Source organism: Schistocerca americana, chromosome 5 (genome assembly GCF_021461395.2).
Source record: "Schistocerca americana isolate TAMUIC-IGC-003095 chromosome 5, iqSchAmer2.1, whole genome shotgun sequence".
NCBI classification, from domain to species: domain Eukaryota; kingdom Metazoa; phylum Arthropoda; class Insecta; order Orthoptera; family Acrididae; genus Schistocerca; species Schistocerca americana.
In genome coordinates, this window is record NC_060123.1 from 622,240,680 (window position 1) to 622,260,334 (window position 19,655).

Here is a 19,655-nt window from a genome sequence, read left to right on the forward strand (position 1 = left end):
TTGATTGCCTTGTCTGTTATCGCACTTAATTATACAGTTATTTTCGTCGCACATACACTGTTTATGATAGACTTGGATTGTAGAGCAGCCATTGGTGATGGCTTCGACAAGGAACTCCATATCTTTCACTTTCAGGGCTCTAGTGTGGCTCTCCGCATTATTTCACACATGAAACAGATAAAATATCTTATATTAGAATAGCTTACAAACAAATTTTATAAACATGTGGGATAGGATCTAGGAAGGATCGGATCCTTTGACGTATTTTCGTGTGCTTATTTTCATTCGTATCGTGACCTCTAGTTAAAGTTTACATTTCAACAGTGTTCAGAGGTGACCTTGTGACTCATCTCTGTGTACAAACAGTCATTGTACTAAATACGCTAACTTTTCTATCTTAGAGTCTCTCAGAGGGTTTATGATACATACAAAAATGTTTTCAGTACTGGCTGTGAATGCTTTTGCTCCAGAATGTAGCGCACAGCATCTGCTGTTGGCGGCTGAACGTTTACATTATTTCGTCATGGTGTCTGTCCGCCTCCACTGTTGCGAGCAATCTTGAAATTCAGTCTGTGCGCGCGCACGTGACCGGAGCTTCCTTGCAGAGCGTTGATTTCGCGTTTGAGGTGCCGTGCATCGCTTTTGTTCGGTGGATCGTGGCTTTGTGCTTTTTAGATTGCTGGAGGGAGCTTCTGCCACACTTCCTGTCCACTATCCAGTTACGGATTCACAGGTAAGTGGTAGCTACCGCTGCAAGAGCATGTGTGGAATGACAGTGATTATTTCACACTGCACACATTAACGAATTTTTCACACATATGGTGCAGTAGAAAACTGCCACTGAAAATCGTCGAACTTTAAAACTTCACTTGCACTGCGGTGAGCGTCTGCGTGAACGGTGTATTAAAAGAAATTCTAGCTTCATAACATCACATGGTGTTTACAAGTTGATTTACATACTAATATTTATAAGAGTTCATTTCAATCGAAAAATAATCTAATTGACCACTTTGAGTCAGAATAATTGTTTCTTAATTAATCTTTTTTTTTGCTATTTATGCCTACGGTCACAGGTAACCTATTAAAAGTCCTTTTTCTTTGACCAAATTCATTCCAGTCTCCTTTACAAATTAATTTCATTCATAGTAATCTTTACCAAGCTTGCTTATTCATTTTGTAGGCCCAATACATTTTTTTAATGCTCATCTTATTTAGTGACTTGTGAGGGGAGCTTCATTTATGGCAAGGTTTCTCTCGCATGTGCTTGTCTTTAAAGAAAGTTCGAGGACAGATTTGAAAATAGCAATTCCGCCTCTGGATTTCGTGTAGAAATACAAACAGTCCAAAAAGAAAAGTGGGCATAGCGGGCCTACTCGCGGATGGTTGACAGAATTTAAATTAATCCTCAACCAGGTCGAAAATTTGATTTACATTACGCATTACAAAAGCAATTTGCGGGTCGCGAACCTACTCATTTTTATACGTAGTGCCTCACTTCCCAAGCACACGTGCACCTTTACAAGTTGATCCTGGGGAGTGGATAGGATCAAGGATCTTAAAGGATTTGCACTTAGGAAAGGGATTCAATAATCACATAATCACAGAGAAAACAAAAAATATTGCAGTGCGCACTTAAAATAAAATCTATCACTTCAAACCTCTATATCTAATATGTATCTTGCTGCAGTTTCCTTACTACTCTTTGTTCATTTCTTAGTCTAAGTCAAGTTTATGCAATACGCATTTACGTATTAATTATCATTTGTATATGTAAGCCTCTCACTAGAGTGTTTGCTGCTGTGGCGACCTGTGAAGCTTGGGCGAGATTCTTATTCTATTTGCTGCTAGCTTGTGAATTTGCAGTATCGCTAATGCTCAATAGTACCGTGAACTTGCCATAATAAACCACGTTATTCATATGTTCTTTTACTCAGCTGGTTTATAGTCTGGGCTCGTCTTACTTTGAGTTATATAATAAACTTCCTTTTTATTCCATCACGCTTTTACTTAAGGTTAACGTCAGGTCTTTTTAGAACAATTGCACTGTTCGTGCTTAATCCTAGGTATCTGTTTAATTCAAAGAGATGTTATTTTATCGCTGGCGCAGCATTGTGTGGGGACTTACGAGTCAAATCTACCGACTGTTTTGCGCTAACAGGTGGTGCCTTATTTACGTCACATTTAAAAATAGGGAATAACCTCATGGAATCGAATCTTTCCATACTACTTTCCTCTTTTGTCTGGACGTTAAGTATTTTCTTTCAAAACAGGTCATTAATTTGTCCTTGATTGCATTTCACTTACTAATACTAATCACATATAATCATCATTTTCATATTACTATTTAGCGAGAGAAGTGCATTATTCGCTCCTTCCTGCTCATTTTCAAATTACTATTTAGCGAGAGAAGTGCATTACTCGCTCCTCCTCTTTCCTCATTTTAGTACCTCGGTGCTAATTAATACATCATTTTTCTTACATACTAACTTATAATTAAAATTGAAAATCGCCTCTAGCACGTCCTCCTGTTTACATAAAGATTATTCTTATAAATACTTGTCTAGAAATTATTCTGTATTTTATTTTCCAGGCGCGTTACTTTAATACATAAGGTTTCCTTTTAGCACCGGTTAACGTCTGTAGTCAGTTCAGTTCAGTTCTTGTCACTCATTGGTTAATCCTGATCTCCAATACCTTAGAATTTTCTTGCAGATTAAACTAACTTAATTCCTGGCGTTATAAAATTCTCTTAAATCATGATGGTGGAACAATCCTTTGATTTTATTCGTGGCAGGGTCAGATAACAAGTAGCTACCAATGTGGGGTTTCCTCATTATCGCAAAGGGACCTTCATAAATGTGTTGCCACTTCTTTAACAACAGGGATGGTTTAAAGTGAGTCCTGAGTAATACCTTTTCTCCTTCATTGAAATCGATAACTCTGTTTACCTTCTTATCAAATGCCTTTTTTTGGAGGTTAGCATACGTTCTCAATGATATGAGAGCTTGCCTGATTTTTGCGTCTAGGTCCAATTCGTTGTCTTGTAACTTTGGAAGGGGGTCTATCCATTCATTCCTTTCTTTTGATCTTGACATTAACTCATGTGGCGTGAATCCGGTCCACAGATGAGGAAGATGGTTTACAATCTGTTCGAAAGGTGTTACGAAGTCTACCTACTTAGATTGCTTATTCGGAATGTACGTCCTTATAAATCTGTTAAATTCTTTGAAGATTCTTGCTGTCGGATTCGATTACGGTCGAAACCGGGATATCAAAATTTGTTTGATTTCATGGCGAGCAAGAAATTCACACCACGGGCGTGATGTGGAATTTGAAGCATTATCGCACAAGATTGATTCTGGAACCCCGAATCGTAGGGAAATAATCATTTTCAATGAGACGAATTATCGGATTTGCACAAGAAGATTTCACTGCGTACAGTCTTATGTGCTTAGGAAAATTGTCCAGGATTGCTACTAAGTATTTAGCGCCTCCCCTACCGGTGGGTAGTGGACCTGCCAAATCAATACTAAGAAGATGGTTTGGCTTTTCAGCAATTATTGGATTTAGTGGGATTGAAGTGGAAATGTTCAAGGATTTTGCCTTTTGCCTTTCTCAATAATTTATTGATTCTCTGATGTAGATTCGGAACGTAACAGTAAATCGAGATTTTCCTTTTACATTTCGTGGTTCGTAGTGACCCCATGAAATGTGAGTGTACCAAAGAAGATGTTCAATGAAATTACGAGGGATGCAAACACACCACCGATCAGATGACTCACATGTCTTATGAAAAAGCACTTGGTTATGAACTTTATAAAACTTTGACAACTTGTGGGCTGGAATTTCGTGACGAATTTGTCTAACCTTTCTTCGCTTTGGATCTGTATTTTGAAGAATCTGAATCTGCCTACATAACTGAAGAAAATAGTTTCTGTGAATTGGATCTTTCATTAACAAAACTTTATAATTAGACATTTGTTCCACCAGTTCGCTGGTTTCTGGTAAGCCCTCAGGTGAGCGAGAAAGTGCGTCTGCTCTAACATTATCTTTACCTTTTATATATATAGTGTCAAAGTCATATTCCTGCAGGAATAAGCACCATCGAGTAAGACGGGGATGTTGCAACTTGCATGTAAGGCGGGATGATAAGGCTTGATGGTCTGAATAGACTTTAATTTTTCTTCCATAGATATAATAGTTAAATCGCCTAAAAGCCCATACAACGGCGAGTGCCTCCAACTCCGTAACCGAATAAGACTTTTCACACTCAGATAACACTCGACTCGCAAAGCTAATCACTTGTATTTGCTCGTGTCCATCTACTAATTGAGTCTGGAAAAGACAACCGCCGATACCCACAAAGGAAGTGTCTGCAGTGATGCAAAATTCCTTATACATCTGAGGATGATGGAGACTGTTCCTGTTAAGCGAACTGTCTTTTATTTTCTGAAATCCGTCTTGGCATTCCGGCGTTTGTCTTTTCCAGATTCAGTTAGTAGATTGACACGAGCAACTTGTTAAGCTCATTCTTCTGTTGTTTGGATAATTCAATGGACTCACTAGCTTTACCGTATAATTCATTCTGACCGGGAATTAGGTCTTTATACTCATCGTCATTAACACTTTCAAGATCTGTCATGTCTTCTGTCTGACTGTACTGTTGTCCTTTAGTCCATGGCCGTACTGCTATTTGAAGCACCCCAAAGTTTGTCTTCTCCTTACTTCTTAACAAATTTACAGTTACTTGTTGCTGGCTCGCTACTAGAGTACAGATTCCACACTCCATGTCAATTTTAGCTTTCGTCTGCCTCAAGAATTCCATACTCAGGATACATGGCACTGATAGGTTTTTAACAATAAGAAAAATGCACGTTGCTGAAATAGACTCTATCTGGATTTGAAGCTGAGTCTGAAAATTTACACGTCGTGTTAGTGGACCAATTGCTCCCGAAACGGTGCAACCTTGAATTGGAAGTGATAAAACTTTGCATACAGAGGATATTTGCTTGAATAAACATAAAGATAAGACATTTATAATAGCTCCTGTATCTACAATGGCTGTTACTGGTATGTTGGCAATTGATACTCTTATGGAAGCTTGAACTTGTTCGTCCCATACGTCATCATTGTCTTTCGTCTCAGTGTCTGCTACTAGATCATCCCGTAAGTTGGTCTCTTTGTCATACCTAACTGCTTTAATTTTGTGTGGAATAAGGGACAGGGTGGCCCCATTCAAACCTGCAGCACCCTCTAGGAGGCTCAAAAGTGCTGCTTTTAATTTTCCGCTCGACGCTTACTTTCCTGCTGATTTATTTTTCTTAAAGTTTCTTCCGTCTGGAACTGGTGTTGGTTTTGTGGTACGATCTCGGGTGGAAATGGATCTTGTTGTCCAGGCGTATTCACTTGCGCGTAATAAATTTGCGCATTATGCGGGCGTTTAGGCTTCAGACTTCCCGAAGGTCCGTTCGCTTGTTGCGTGAATATTTTGTGGCTGAAAAGTATTTTGCTGTGGCTTGTGTTGATTATAACCGTTACTGAAAGGTGTACGTTGGTCTCCACCTTGATTATGCCATTTATTTCCTTTCCACTGACGATTTGAACGTAAGACTGATCGTTTTGATAATTACCGTTGATCGGTTGCGTGTTTCCGTATTGCTGGGGCTGTGTATTATAATGTGCATTTCCGTACTGAGGTGGTGACGAATTATATATTGGATTGTATCTCTGGCCGTTATTTTACTTATTTTTGTATTTGCTGTTGGAGTACGTAGTGTGTTTATTTTTGAAACCGTTGTGGGGTTGGTACTGGCTGTCGCTGTGACGCGCTTTCGCTCCGCCACCATTGTTGCCTGCGTATTCTGTATTGTGCTGGCCGCCTGCACTGAAGTGGGCGTTGCCAACATCAACTCTAGCGTCCTCGTAAATCAGATCTAATGAGTCTAACACTGATAGGAAGGTGTCCGTATCGTCCTCAGATACGTTTGCTAACTTTTCTCTGATCGCAATGGGTAGCTTAGTTTTTAGAATCATAATAACGTCTTTGGCGGTGATCGGCGAATCCCAGAACTTGATTTTCGCTAAATACTTTTCAAAATATCTTCTCAAACTACCGCACTTACTGTTAAACACTTCGGCGTTGTAAACCTCTTTTCTCACGCGCTGCTGCACACCAGCACTCCAGAATTTAGCTGAAAACATCTGTTCAAACTCTTTGTAACTTTTGCATGAGTCGACCATTTCGATTCCCCATAAGGCAGCATCGCCTACGATAAATCCAGTAACGAATTGAATTCGCTGGCGATCACTCCAGCTATTCGGGAAAATTCCTGAAAATTTCGGAGGAACACTATAGGATGAATTTCTCTTTTCTGTGGGTGAAAGGTCGGAAGAACACGATGTTAGATGACGCTTTCCTCCTGCATCAAACTGACAAAAGTGGGTGGCCTGGTACTCCGGTTAAATTGTGCTTCTATAGAACTATGAGTTTGAGCGTTGTCAAATGGTGAGTTTGAGCGTTATCAAATGGTGAACGGTAATGTACCTGCTGTTCTTCATTACATCGCGGTGAATTATTCCACTCTCCTGACACCGGAGGTGGGGAATTTTCAACTTGACATTTTAGTGGACGAACTTCATCAACCATCTGTTGACGCCATTCAGGTAAATCTTGAGCTAACGTTCGTCTTATCTGGCCTAATTCTGACATGACCGTGTCTCCTGTTTTTCCAGGGGCTGCCAGTATTTCAAAGGTCACGGTTTTCACATTTTCCCTGAGTTCGTTCTTGACCTTGTATTCTATGAATCCGTCTTTGTTTTTAATCCACTCTTGGTAGTGGTCGGCCAATGCTTCAGCATTTGCCCTAACAGTATTCTTTATTTGATCCTCTACATTAAGAGTCTCAATCTGTTTGGAAAGATCAACAACATTCTCGATTGTGTCTACTGCGGTTTTAACTACCTTGACCTCATCAGAGACTGGAGTATAATCTTCTTTTAAGGTCGCAGCTTGTTTTTGATATTCCACCACTTTTGAATATATCTCTCCCTCGGCTGCTTCGATTTTTTCATCTAACCGTTTTGGTATATCCTCTATTTTTTACTCTACTTGTGTGTCAATTTCTAGCCTCATGGTCGTGATCTGACTACTGATTTGGCTTTGGACATTACCCAACAAGTTATTTAAATCAGCTGTTATGTCTGCCTTTAGTTCGACTTTTACCGAATTTAACCGTGTATTTAGGTCATATATCTCCGTTTGCAGATCTGTTTTTACTGAATTTATGCCTGCTTTTACTCAATTGCACAGATTTGTAAGGACCTGACCTTTATTATGCCGTCTTTCGGCCTTCTCTTTTTCTTCGCGGGCTTTTTCATCTAATCTTTCCTGTTTTTGGCTTTCGAACTTACGTTCCATTATTGCTTCGATCATTGCGGCCAAGTCATTTTTTTTTTCAAATGCGGGAATAGTTTGCACACTAGGACCGGCTTTTATAACTTCGGTCGAGGCTGCTTCTGCCTCCGCTCGTGTACCTATCGCGCGTGATCGTAATGGATAGTGAGGTCCATTCGCATCACCGTTGTCGTCTGCTTTTCTTTGTGTCCGCTGTTTACCGTCAGCCATGTTCATGAATTATTTGTCAAACGTCAAGATGCTACAGATATTGTTTGTCACTGCCGTCAGTCGTTTGTGACGTAGTGCTATGGCTTATGGGATCTAGGATGAAATTTTAACTCTGGGTAACAACTGACGCTCATGTACGCTAAGAAGACAAAATGGTTCCTACTAATTACAAACAAATGAAATATCACACGTTTTACCAGTTTTGAGGGTAATTATCCGCCAAATTGTAATTTTTTTTAATGCACTGACAACAATGGTCCACTTTCACTGAATTTAACTACATAAGAATGGACTATGGACAAATTGAAATAAAGCTGTTTCAAGGCAAGGAAAGACAGGTTTACTTTCTGATCGACTCGAAAAGCGCAACGTCAGTAGTTCCAATTGAATGTTGTCTACTCAGGGGGCATTGTTTCGACTCAGGTCTTTCAGTGCACTGTCAAACTCTTTACGCAGTATCGTATCTCGCATTTCATCTGCATCTACATCCTTTTTCATTTCCATAATATTGTCATCAAGTACATCGCACTTATATAGACCCTCTATATACTCCTTTCACCTTTCTGCTTTCCCTTCTTTGCTTAGAACTGGGTTTCCATCTGAGCTCTTGATGTTCATACAAGTGGTTCTCTTATCTCCAAAAGTCTCTTTAATTTTCCTGTAGGCAGTATCTATCTTACCCCTAGTGAGATAAGCCTCTACATCCTTACATTTGTCCTCTAGCCATCCCTGCTTAGCCATTTCGCACTTCCTGTCGATCTCATTTTTGAGAAGTTTGTACTCCTTTTTGCCTGCTTCATTTACTACATTTTTATATTTTCTCCTTTCATCAATTAAATTCTATATCTATCATGTTAGAAAAGGATTTCTACTAGCCATCACCTTTTGACGTACTTGATCCTCTCTTGCCTTCGCTATTTCATCCCTCAAAGCTACCCACTCTTCTTCTACTGTATTTCTTTCCCCAATTCCTGTCAGTTGTTCCCTTATGCACTCCCTGAAACTCTGTACAACCTCTGGTTCTTTCAGTTTATCCAAGTCCCATCTCCTTAAATTCCCACCTTTTTGCAGTTTCTTCAGTTTTAATCTACAGGTCATAACCAATAGATTGTGGTCAGAGTCAACATCTGCCCCTGGAAATGTCTTACAATTTAAAACCTGGTTCCTAAATCTCTGTCTTACCATTATAAAATATATCTGAAACCTGTCAGTATCTCCAGGCTTCTTCCATGTATACAGCCTTCTTTTATGATTCTTGAACCAAGTGTTAGCTATGATTAAGTTGTGCTCTGTGCAAAATTCTACCAGGCGGCTTTCTCTTTCATTTCTTAGCCCCAATCCATATTCACCTACTACGTTTCCTTCTCTCCCTTTTCCTACTACCGAATTCCAGTCACCCATGTCTCTTAAATTTTCGTCACCCTTGTTATTGTTGTTGTGGTCTTCAGTCCTGTGACTGGTTTGATGCAGCTCTCCGTGCTACTCTATCCTGTGCAAGCTTCTTCACCTCCCAGTACCTACTGCAACCTACATCCTTCTGAATCTGCTTAGTGTATTCATGTATTGGTCTCCCTCTACGATTTTTACCCTCCACGCTGCCCTCCAATACTAAATTGGTGATCCCTTGATGTCTCAGAACATGTCCTACCAACCGATCCCTTCTTCAAGTCAAGTTGTGACACAAACTTCTCTTCTCCCCAATCCTGTTCAACACCTCCTCATTAGTTATGTGATCTAACCATCTAATCTTCAGCAGTCTTCTGTAGCACCACGATTCGAAAGCTTCTATTCTCTTCTTGTCTAAACTATTTATCGTAGGTGTTTCACTTCCATACGTGGCTCCACTCCAAACAAATAATTTCAGAAACGACTTCCTAACATTTGAAACGTCCCCTTAGAAAAATTATACATGACTGTGCTTAAACTGACTCACAATATTTTTAGCGCAACGCTATCTGACTTTCAAAAATCCCTACAAAAGAATGGCCCTGACTAACATTAATCTATACCTTTCGCAAATCACTTACCTCACAAATATCTTCGTTACTCGAACTACTGCAATACAGCGAGCGCCACTACTGCCAGCTAAATAAAAGATTCAAACTACTGAAGGCACTAACTACTGATAGGTATAGTTAGCAAATGAAAGATTTTAATAGAGAACAAACAATGTATTTACCTTAATAGTCATGATATATATAGCAGTTCATGCCATCCAGTCTTACAAATTTCAAAACTCCGCCATTTCTCTCCCCACATCCACCACTCCTGGCGGCTCACCTCCAACTGCGCAACGCTACGCGCTTTTAACAGCCAACAGCCCAACACTACAATAACGGATATTACAACAATGCCACAGACTGCACACAGCACAGCCAGTAATTTTCATACAGAGCGCTACGTGGCGTTACCAATATAAAAACCTAAACAGCCTACTTACGTAGCCCCCATGCTCCCCACAGAAAATTTTACAAATTGTTTTGTGCAGTGGCCAATACAGATTTGAAAAAATTTTTCCTAATTACAATAACAAACAAATCAAATGCACACACTTATTGATACAATGTTGGTCAAAAGCTAAAATTTTCTCACAGTCCATAAAGACAGTCCTGATCATTCATCACAGTGAAATTGCAGTTTTTTTTCTCAAAGTCTGAGCAGTAAAAGAAAATGCACATGGAAGTAGTGGTTTTCCATGCTGTCTTGAAGAAGTAGTGTTGTCCTTCCAACGGAAACACAGTGCTGACTCTTGAAGAATATTGGTAGGTAGGTCATCACAGAGCAGACCCACTGTAGTCCTGGTAGTGATTACGGTATTGGTGGGCCACCAGAGATGCAGATCCACTGCAGTCCTTGTAGAAATAATGGTATTGGTAGGCCATCAAAGATGCAGACCCACCGCAGTCCATGTAGAAATAATGGTATTGGTGGGTCATCACAGGTGCAGACCCACTGCAGTCCTTGTAGAAATTTGTGGGCCATCAAAGATGCAGACCCACTGTAGTCCATGTAGAGATGGCCAGCAGCCATCTGCTGCGACTGTGCAGGTGCACAATCACCATCGAAGAGCTTTGCAGACATTATAGCAAGTCCATAACCACAACTTGTGCACTCACAAAGTTTTTGGAATTGTCCTTAGAACCAGCAATGCTGTTATCCAGTCCCTTGCTGAATTATTAACACATGTGCAAACATTATCAGTCCCTACTTCTCACATATTGTCCATATACTATGACCAACCAAAACGTGTGCAGTGAAATGTAACATACAAGTTACTTGATTTGATGAACTGGTGACAATTACAATTTTATAACATTAGAATACAATAACAAAGGTACAAAGTACATCATTAGAAACATAATAATACAGATAACATTCGTAGTAATACAGGGTTTACAAAAGAATAGAAATACACATATACATCAGTGTTACAGGAATTATGAAATAAGTAAATATATAAAATAATGAGAATAGTTTTTGAACATTAATTTCACACATGAGCATTGAAACAGAACAGAATTAATAATGTCTAAACATCTTTACGAAGAAAATAACATAGTATATGAAAAATTCTGCAACATAATTCTTATTAGCTAAACACATTAAGACAGAAAAAACACAAATTCACATAGTGTAATAACACAAAAATACAGGACAGGGTTCGTTTTCAGTGTGACATTTGGTACTGCAGTCAAACCCAAAACTTCGTTCTGTAGATCTTTCCCCTTATTTCAACATTTGTTTCCACCAAAAAGTCCTATCTGTAGTCTGTTCACATCCTCTTACCTCATTATTTATTTTCCATTATCTTACCTTGTAACATGTACATGGGGCACACAATACTCCTTAAAGCCTGTACTATGGTAAGTGAGCGGGGTTCACCTTACAAGACACGATTTTTGTATAGGTATTGACCGCGTGTACCTGAATGGTGGCCAATCAGACTTACACTCACTCTGTAATAACAATGATACATCAAGTAAGTCCGAAATGCAACTACACGTCAGGACGGACAAAAAGCAACACAGAGATGCTACCAATTGATTAATAATACGGTCGCCAGCCTAATTAGGCATTAACTGAGTTCCTTCCCTGTACAAGTTGGTGTATATTCATGCAAACCAGCACGTAGTAACACTGCATAATACAGTAAATTTTAGAACCAGACAATCTATTGAACTGATAGTTTCACGTTATGTACTGATATGGAAAAACCATAAATACATAACACTACACTATAGTGTATACTACAAAACTTTGTACAGTCCATTGATCTGATTAAAATCGGGCATAGGTTACCCTAGAAACAGCACTTTCGAGTCCCACACACAATGTCAATTTTGATAAAGATAAAACACTGATAAATTTTGGCTTTTATATGGACTTTAACTTTTGCTAGTCAAACCAATTTAGAACACTTCAGAATTCAAATGAATAAAAAAAAGGGGGGACCCTGAAACTCTTATGATCACTGTATTAAAAAAATTGATTACTGAAATTATTGTGCGTTCAAAATTTCCAGAATATGAGTTAATACTCTTCTTATCTCATTTACTGCTCATTTAAATACCTTTATATCTGTCTCGAAATTAATTATCTTCATTACTATATCAATATTAAAGTTATCATTCGACTTCATTAGACCTTCGTTATTCATTTACTGGTTCATTAACAAAACAGTTCTTTAAACACCATTCTAACATAGTTAGGTCTGCAAGTAAATATTATTAGCACAAAAGTCAATTTTTCATTTCGGGACACTCGGATTGCACAACATTTGGAAAGGACCCTGTGTAGGTTAGTTGTGAGGATAATTAAGTGATAGGAAATTTCTGGTAAAATTCAAGTTGTAATTGAATAGTCCACTCTCTGGTCCATACAAATACAGTACCAAAAGTTTCAATCTGCTTGTATGGATGCGGCGCTCAGCAGGCGGCGAGATGGCGAAGCACAGAGCACAGATACAACCACAGCTATGGCTCTTGACGTATTGGCACTTTAATTCTTCTTAGCGTCGCAATACTTTTCCATTTAGTGCCTATGGAATTTTGCCATGCTGTGTGGGTGTTGGAATGGCAATCCCGAGGCTCAATGAAACTACATCTTCCAGGAAAGCATCCTCGCTCCAGAAGGTGTTGCTCAGACCTACGCCAAACTCCAACTACTACTGCTGAGCCCGTTGTGCCGTGCAGTGCCCGCGTGCATTTTCCTGCACTCACCTGCCATCTACCTTTTACCGCTCCCTTACAGACAGGATATTCACCCGAGGTTTTGCATTCTACATATCCTAACACATTGCCTACATATGGACCAGACGCAGAGTTACAATTTTAAACATCTTACAATAGTTTCAACATTTGTTACATTTCAAATCTATTACAATATTGCTTGACATTTGACATAAACATTAATATTCACATAAAAACTTATTTACAGTTTTCTTAACACAATGACATGAAACAAAAAAGAAATGAAATCAGAACACCAATTACACTAGTTTATCGAAAAATCAGATCATAAAATTTTTTTATATGTACAATAGTACAGCGTTGTTGTTGTTACACATGCCCCTGTTTCCAGTAAATTTCACTAATTGCAAATTTGATGGGAACACTGAACTTTATATTTATACAGTGGTTCTGAATCTTTGAGTGAATGTACCATCATAAAATTTTGTATCACTAAACTTACTTTCTCTCACATTATAGAGGTATATACTTTTTAATATACTGAGAACATTTACCTATCATTTACTTAAGTGCCTTTGGCACAGTCCAACCTCCTATCACAACATAATTTAAGTAGCAAACTACTCATTATTACTAAATTTCTCAGATAAATTAAAATCAAATTTGGAACACAAACACTTAACTTCAAAGCAGATACAAATGCCTATATACACTATAAAACAATTTGTTGCTGCTTGCATTAAATGGCAGTCATTTGCTTATTTCCTAATAAACACACAATGTTTTTTAGAAAAATCACTACATTTATTTACTGCCTATTATTCAGATTTGGGCAGTCCATTTTGCATCATTTTATCACATCACCTGCACCACACTTACAATTCTCCTTTGACTATTTATCTGCCCACTTTGAGTTTTGGCAGTCCCATCTTTTATTTGGCTTGCTGCATTTACCCTTTCTTTTCAGCCCTTTTCTCCATACATCTTTACATTTATAATACATTTGGTAATCTGAAACTTACATAAGTACATTAGCACACTGACATTAGTATACATACATTTACAAAGATTTGTTACATTTAGAATAAAATTGTTTCAGCATAAGATACAGCACATTTACTGCAAATTGCTTTCTGATTGTACTTAGGTCACTCACTCCTAGGAAGATACAGTTTCAGGTCCACAACGTTTCTTACACCTAAAGGTCTCTTGGATTTTGGGTAGATCAGGTAGTAAGCATTATCGTGTGGCATGTTCTGTATTATATATGGTCCATTATAAATATATTTAAATTTGGAAATTTCATAGTTCAGTTCACTAGATTTTTCGTGGGTTCTTAAACGAACGTAATCCCCAATTTTAAATTTTGAAACTTTCAGATTTTTATCATGTCTTTTAGATCTAGATTCAGCTTTTTGCTTTGCCCTTTTTCTGACTAATTCTTTCTTTTGACTCAACCCCAAACTTGTACAAGGTGGAAACTTTAGTTTTTCCTCAATTAAACTTTTGCTTCTGCTGCCTAACAAAATTTCTTCTGGTGGGAACCCAGTAGTTTCATGATGTACTGTGTTCATGACATTCTCAAAGTCCAATATAAATCTGCCCCAGGCTCTACGGTTATGACTGCAGTACGTTCTACACAATCTCCCGATTTCTCGCATGTACCCTTCAACCGGGTTGCTAGCTGGGTGGTAGGCTGAGATATATTTAACCTCCACACCAATTTGCTCCATTCCTTCCTTCCAAAGTTTGGATATGAACTGGGGTCCATTATCAGATAGGAGTGCCTTGGGTTTCCCAATGGTTCTGAAGTATTCGACCATCCTACTAAATACAGCTTTTGCTGTTGCCTTTTTCAAGGGGTATAATTTCACAAAATTTGAGAATACTTCCAAAATTACTTCGGGAGGGGACCATACAAATCTACTGATAATAATTATAGGGTGTCCTCAGGTAATGTACTTTGCATTGGACCTCTACTTGTTGAATTCGGTACTGTGGCCCTTTGACAGACATCACATGACTGAATTCGTTCATTTAACTTCTTTCTAACACTACCAGCAATCACGACTACATTATTCAATTTATCCAAACATTTCTTTGGCCCACTATGCCCCAATGCTAAATGAAAATAGTCTATGACATCAGTATCAAACTGGTGTGGCCAACATACTCTCTATTCCTCAGTGATTAAATCTTTCCTCCTATATAAACTGCCTTTAAAGATTTTGTAGAATTTCTTAATTTGAGGATACTGCACACTGTCAAAATTTACCTTCACAGATTTCCACGTCGGATCCTCATTTTGATGGTACCTCATGTTTTTACATATTTGCTCAATTTTCCTTTTTCCTGAAACCTCTTTCATATACCTTATCTGAAAAGTACCCTCTTCACCATTTTCATCGGGCACTTCACTCATACCATTAGGCAATCGAGATAAAGCATCTGCCACGTAATTCTCAGTACCCTTAACATAGCAAATCTCGTAATCAAACTATTGTAGGTACAAAGCCCAACGAGTTAACCTGCCATTAAGTAAACGACAATCCTTAACAAAAGTTAAAGCTTTGTGGTCAGTACGTATGATGAGCATATGGCACCACAGATAATTCCTGAATTTCTTTAATCCCCATATAATGGCTAAAGCCTCCTTTTCTGATATAGTGTAGTTCCTCTCTTATTTTGTTACAGTTCTACTTGCAAACGCGATAGTCATGTGTTCGATTTCTTTGCCATCACAGATTTCTTGGAAAACTTCTATACCAATTCCATAAGCACTACTGTCAGTACTCATGTGGAAAGGTTCTGACAGTATGGGGTGATGCAAAATATTGTCATTCAAAAGTTCACTTTTTAAATTTTCAAAATCTCTCATGCACCCTTCAGTCCACACAAAAGCACTATTTTTCTTAAGTAGATTATTCAAATGAGGACTATTAAAAACTTGCCCCTTGACGAATTTTCTATAGAACCCACATTAACCTAAAAAGGCTTTCAACTGTTTTCTATTTCTAGGAGATGGACACCCTGCTATTGCACTTAACTTTTCCGGGTCATTGCCAATACTGGTAGTAGTAATAATGCGCCCCAAAAACTTTATTTCCGACATCACGAATTCACATTTCTTCCACTTAAGTGTCATGCCCCCTGCATGTAGAGCAACAAAAACTTTCTGCAATAATTCACAATGCTCTTGCCATTCCTCAGTAGTAATCAGTAAGTCATCTACATAAATGGTTAGCCGGGAACTCATTTCTCTCCCTAATACAAAGTGCCCTAATAAATACCGCCACAGAAGTGCTAAGCCCAAATGGCACTACTTTATACTGATAGCATTTCCCGGCGAATAGAAAAGCGCTATATTTACGGGATTCTTTGCTCAATGGGATTTGCCAGTATCTGGCGGTCATGTCCAGACTGGTTAAATACTTCACATTATAAAACTTTTGGAGCATTTCGTCCAGATTTGCAGGTCTGTCTATTTCCTTCTTTATAATTTTGTTCAAAGTCCTGGCGTCAATGACTACTCTTACTCCCCCATCCCTTTTATTCACGATGATAAGGGGACTATCATATTCGCTGCTACTCCGTTCGATTACACCCCATTCTATCATTTTACCTATTTCTTCTTGAACAGCCTGCCTCTTTGATATGGGCACCGAAAACGGTCTTAAAAAGAAAGGTTTATGCTCTAATGTCTCATCTGGTATTCAAAGTTCTTAACTAGGCCAGGTTTGCCCGAAAATACGGTGCTATTACTTTCTAAAACATCAAGCAATTCTGTTTTCTGATCAGGAGCTATCTCCTTCAAATTTTCCACAATTTCTTTAAAATCATGCCCCTGCCTGTTACTCTCATCTATTAACCTCTGGATATGGTACATTTCATACATGTTTGTCAAACCATCATTCCCTTGGTTGATCTCCAGCAATAAAGAACCAATTTCTGAATCGAACACCTTCCCATTTTCCTCAAATTTCAGTTCCAAATTCGTAGATGCATTATTAATTTTGACCACTTCCTGGCTACAATCAATAATAACTTTTTCTTTATCTAGCCAATCTATAACCAGAATCATTTCAGTACCCAAGTCTGGCACAACCAAAAAATCGTGTTCAAACTTTTGTCCTTTTATATTAAATTCAACCAATATCTGGTTCTTTACCGGCTTGCTAGTCTTGCCAGTAGCACCAACAATTTTTACACCATTCACTGACATAATTACTAGTCCAGGCTTATCATAGATGTGTTCGAAAAACGATTGGGAGATCGCACTTACCTGAGATCCTGTGTCAAGAAGTACTTGCAATTTCGCATTATAAATTTCAACTGGTATTATAGTTTGTTTAACCGTCAAATGCTTTTCATTGTTGTGATCTTCCCTAAGCAAATCCGGGTCGACGATAACACTGTCCCAAGATATGCTCTTGACCTGCACATCACCTATATCTGGCGGTTTCTTTGGTTCCTGGAGATCAAAGTCATCAAATACTTGAACTTTTTGTAACATTGACACTGAGTCGTCCGGTGGCTCCTTTTTTCTGTGTTCAGTTTCAACATCTGGATTTTGTTTTGAATCTTCGTCATCAGTAGGTACAATATCGCTATTAGCTGTATTCCCATTATTTTCACTAGTACCGAAATACTCGTCATCTGAACTATTGTCAGAACCCGACCATTCTGGATCGCTTTCAGGTTCTAACATAAAAGCTTTTCTGAGACAGGCACTAAGTTCTTCCTCTGCATTTTCGTCAGACTTTGATTTTAACTCAGTATCCTCCTTTGGCAAAATGGCCTCTTTATCAGCTTTACTCACATCCACTGTTACTTCATGTTTAGTGTAATCCTCGTGGACTTTAATTATTCTTAGGTCCTGCCCCTTCCCATGGTGCCCTTCGGTAACAACTTGTACTCTTGGTGGATCGTTAACAGAAGTTACTTCCTCGTCAATGCTTAGGATTTCATTCTCCAATTCCTTCCTATCTTTAACCATCGTCCTATCGGCAGCACGCATACTTTGCGCGGCGCTATTTACTCTCTCCTCTTTAAATTCGGGCCACGTCACTTTATCGACGTCCCTACTATCTCCTTTTTTACTAATTAACCTCTTTGTCTCATATTGCTTCTTAAAATCCTCCCACTCACATTGCTTGAGGCCCTTGTACAGATCGGCGATCTGCACACCCCAATCAGTTACTTCTGCTAATTCATTCTCGCCATTTATTTCATTGCTGACACTGCTAACCACACCTCTCTGTGTATCCACTGTTCCATCTACTATTTCCTTCGCCACGGAATTACCACTCGTAATGTATTCGCCAGCTCTAACGGCAATGTTTGTACCTAATTCTGCCGCCTTGCCAGTGGCTTATCTCTGAACAGCTGTTCTGCTAGGCTGGGCCGTTGCCCTCTGATGCTCCACTTGCCTGTTAGCATGTAGCGCTCTGCGTGGCGAAGAGGAGTCATCTGCGCTCGCACCTGACGCTTGTTTCGCAACAACACAATGCGTCGTTCCACGCCTGTCTCTAAGCTGTCTCATAACTTTACTGTCAGTCCGGTAACATTTCTTGAATCGGGGCCGGTACGTTCTGTCCACTTCTGTTTGGCCCGCACCGTTCGCGGAAATCAGTTTCCCACGTCGTTATTATTTTGCGCGGTGTACCCTCTACCGCAACCTAGACAACTCCCTCTTCCTCTGCCTCTACCTCTCTGTATCATGTTGACGCGAAACCCATAGCCGTCATTACAAAAAAATGGTTCAAATGGCTCTGAGCACTATGGGACTCAACTGCTGAGGTCATTAGTCCCCTAGAACTTAGAACTAGTTAAACCTAACTAACCTAAGGACATCACAAACATCCATGCCCGAGGCAGGATTCGAACCTGCGACCGTAGCGGTCTTGCGGTTCCAGACTGCAGCGCCTTTAACCGCACGGCCACTTCGGCCGGCAGCCGTCATTTCTCTCGTCATTATTGCGGTTATTTCTGTTACTAAAATTCTGATGATTGGCACGACTTACGTGCCAGTGGTCTTCGTCTTCGACCCTTTCGAGAAACGCTTGGAATCTGCGATGATTGCTTCCCACATATCTCTTCGAATCTTCTGGAAGTTTTTTACATAGCTCCCATATGATTTCAGAATCGTATCTTCTCCCTCTTAAGTGTGTCAACTTTCGGTACCAATATTCGCAGAAATCTTTCAAAGAATTCCTGCCCCTGTTATGATGAAGTTTGACCATGATAAACTCGCGCCACAAATGATCCTGTTGTTGTTCGGACCAGTATGCTTCCATAAACTTTTGTTTAAACTCTTCGAACGTCATTAGTTCGGTATTCAAGTTAATTCCCCAGCGCTTAGCATCACCTGCTAAGGCGCTGATTACTGCGTTTATCTTTTCCTGACCAGACAAGTGTTTAGGAAACATCCTCTCGCAATTTTTGATGAAATCTAACGGATGCCATCCGTTGTGTTTTTTGGCGGGATCGAAGCGTTCCTCACCTTCCAACAGCTTCGTAAGTGGCGTGCCATTACAGACCACGCCATGCCTATCGTTGATTTTACTCTCGAGATCGAACATTTGCCTTGAATTTTCGAAGCATTTTGTTCACACTTTTGTACACATTGCATGGGGGCTTAATTAAATAGTTTGAAAATATTTTTGGTAGCTGTATGTCCGATTACGCTGTGTCTCGTAAACGGTTGGCCCTGACTAGAATTATTACGCTATCTGACCGCAAAGAACAACAACAAAGAATGAAATGAAAATTTTCATAAACACAGTTAGTTAATTAAGTCCCCAGCAACTATAAAACCTACAAAACCAAAGCACAAATGTAAT